Source organism: Lathyrus oleraceus, chromosome 2 (genome assembly GCF_024323335.1).
Source record: "Lathyrus oleraceus cultivar Zhongwan6 chromosome 2, CAAS_Psat_ZW6_1.0, whole genome shotgun sequence".
Classification (NCBI taxonomy): domain Eukaryota; kingdom Viridiplantae; phylum Streptophyta; class Magnoliopsida; order Fabales; family Fabaceae; genus Lathyrus; species Lathyrus oleraceus.
In genome coordinates this window covers 364268600-364271682 of record NC_066580.1, presented here as the reverse complement: position 1 = coordinate 364271682, position 3083 = coordinate 364268600, and positions in this window count along the sequence as shown.

Below are 3083 nucleotides of genomic sequence, written 5' to 3'. Positions count from 1 at the left end.
TTAACACATGTTTATCCATTTCTAGGGGGTTTACATCTTCTTCTTGATTCCGTTCGGGGTTTTCTGGTTCTCCTGAGATGGATATTGGCAGAAAGAGACACGTCGCTTACAAGTTTCCAGTGGTTTGTTTGGAGTCTATTCAACAACTGATGAAGTTAATGGATCCTGATTCTCTAGAAGGATTCCGAAAGGATTACGGTTTGATCCTAAGTTTCGTCACGGTTCTTTCCAAGGATCAACATGATGCTCTATTCACACTGCTGCAGTTCTATGACCCTCCATTGAGGTGTTTCACATTCCCGGATTATATTTTGGTCCCTACTTTGGAGGAGATTGCCAGTTTTCTCAGGGTTCCTATCAAGTCACAGTTGTTGTTCTACAGTTCTGAGCTTCTGCCCGATCTCAGCATGGTTGCTTCAGCCACATATTTGGGGAAATCAGTCTTGAAGGCTAATATGTGTCAGAAGGGAGGAGTCAGTGGTTTTCATTTGAGTTTCTTGCTGGGAGAAGCTAAGAAGAAGCTTGAAGATGGTGACCAGAGGGGTTTCAATGCTGTGTTGGCTCTTTGTGTGTATGGGGTTGTCCTGTTCCCTAATGTTGCCAAATTTGTGGACGTAGACGCAATACGCCTTTTTGTGTTGGGTAATCCAGTGCCGACCTTGTTGGGAGATTTCTTTCATTCGGTGCATCACAGGAATGAGAATAGAAAAGGAGGATTGTTGAATTGTTGTGCGCCTTTGTTTTATAAGTGGTTCAGTTCTCACCTACCCAAGTCAGGAGCGTTCGTTGATGTCGAGGACTCGTTGAGTTGGTCGAAGAGATTGATGGGGTTGAGAGCTGAAGATATTTCTTGGTGGTCTGACCGGAGCTTGCTTCGGGCGGATATTATTCACAGTTGTGGGAACTTCCCAAATGTACCGTTGGTAGGAAGAAGAGGAGGAATCAACTATAATCCTTCTCTAGCGGTTAGACAGTTTGGATATGCTTTAAGAACTCTGCCTTTGGAAAAGGATGTGGAAGAATCTCTGTTTTTCCATTCTTCGCCTGATTTGACTGTATCCCGTAAGGCAGCTGAGGCCTGGCTCAAGGTGATCAAGAGAGGAAGAACTGTGCTTGGAAAAGGAGATTGTAGAACTTACCCTCAGTATGGAGAGTGGCTTCAAGGAAGAGTCGAAGAGTTGGGTCTGCCGTTTCCTATAGAAGAACCTCTGTATCCACCTACTCCTGCACAGTCAACAATGGTGAGCCGAGAGGAGTATGACAAATTGAAGAAAGCCATGGAGGAGCTTCAAATTGAAAACTCGGAGTTAAGTGTGAAGTTGCAAGACTATATGCATCAATTCCATGAGGCAGAATATCAGAAGGGGGAAGCCGTCAGATTGCAAGAGGAAGCAGAAGGGAAATTAGCTGTGGAGGTGGACTTCTTCAGGAAGACAGACAAGGCCTTGGGATCATCCAGTTCTGAGTTGAAGCGAGTCAAGCAACAATTAATGGATGCTCATGGTAAATTGGCAGGGTGGCAAGAGCGATGGGATGCATTTTCAACTTCTCGGAAGGAAAAGGAGGAGGAGATGGTGACCGAACTGACTGGACAGATGGAGAAATTGAAGACTTTGCTGAAGGAGAAGAACAATGAGCTTCTGTGCGCCCGTTCTACCAATGGTTACGTCACCGATCAACTCAATGAGGCTCGAGGGCAGATTGAAGAACTTAAGGTGTTGGCAGGTTTGAAGAAATCCAGACTTGAAGAGGTGTTCGGAGAAGATGATGGGAATTACTACAGAGAGCACATCAACGAGTTGGATGGAGTTATTCACCAAAGGAATCTGCTTATCCGGCGTTTGATAGAATTCCCAGATCATCCTGACACGATAGCATTGCTGGCTGAAGTGAGGAGCAGTCCTCATGGTTTGTACACAGGAGGCTGAGTCCTGATTATTGCTCCTCCCTTTACTTATTGCTTTGTTGTTGTGTAGTGATGATCCACAGGCTTGTTGTGGAGATCCTCTTTTGATGTATTTTCGGCTAAGGCCCCTTTCCTTGAACTCATTTGTATGAAGACCTTCTCTCTATTGCATCTTGATCTCCGAAGTTTATCTATGGCTCGATCTTCTCGTGAGACCGGAATCAAGGGGGTAGAATACCTTTTTGGAAGTGATAAACATGTCATTGCATTAACATATTCATTTGCATATTCTTGCATAACAGGTGTCGCCGCGGTGTTCTCATATTATTTGGTGTTCCACTAGCAGGATAGCTGATTCAGGAATCCACCGGTACGGAACCCGCAGAAACCAGCAGAAAGCTATGGAGGGTCTACAAGCAGAACTTGCTGAGATGAGGGTCCGCATGAACCAATTCATGGATGTGGTTCAGGGAGTAGCTCAGGGACAGCAGGAGATTAGACAAATGATACAAAGGAATCCCGCAACTACTCAACCAGAGGTCGTGACTGATCCTCCAAATGCAGAGGTTAATGGACCGGGGCCTGTCCCGATCCCACATAACAACCTTGATCAACAACCCATCCACGATGATCAAGATGGTCAGTTCTTGCTGCCGGAAGACTTTGGCATGGGCCATGGCATGGATCCCATGTTCAGGAGATTAGAGGAGAGGCTGAAGGTGGTGGAAGGACAAAACCCCCTGGGGGTAGATGTTTCTGACTTGGGATTGGTCCCAGGCGTGAGGGTCCCACCAAAGTTCAAAGTCCCAATCTTCGACAAGTACAATGGTAGCTCTTGCCCGAAGACTCACGTGCAAGCCTACTTCCGAAAGATGGTTGCATACTCTGATGACGAGAAGCTACTCATGTACTTCTTCCAGGACAGCCTAGCTGGGGCATCCCTGGAATGGTACATGAGGTTGGATAGAGCCCATATCCGTTGCTGGAGGGATTTGGCGGAGGCTTTTGTGAAGCAATACCAGTATAATGCAGACATGGCCCCGGATAGAACTCAACTCCAGAACCTGTCTCTAAAAAGCAATGAGTGCTTCAGGGAGTACGCTCAACGCTGGAGGGAGACAGCTTCCCGTGTTCAACCTCCCATGTTGGAAAAGGAAATGGCCAACATGTTCATGAA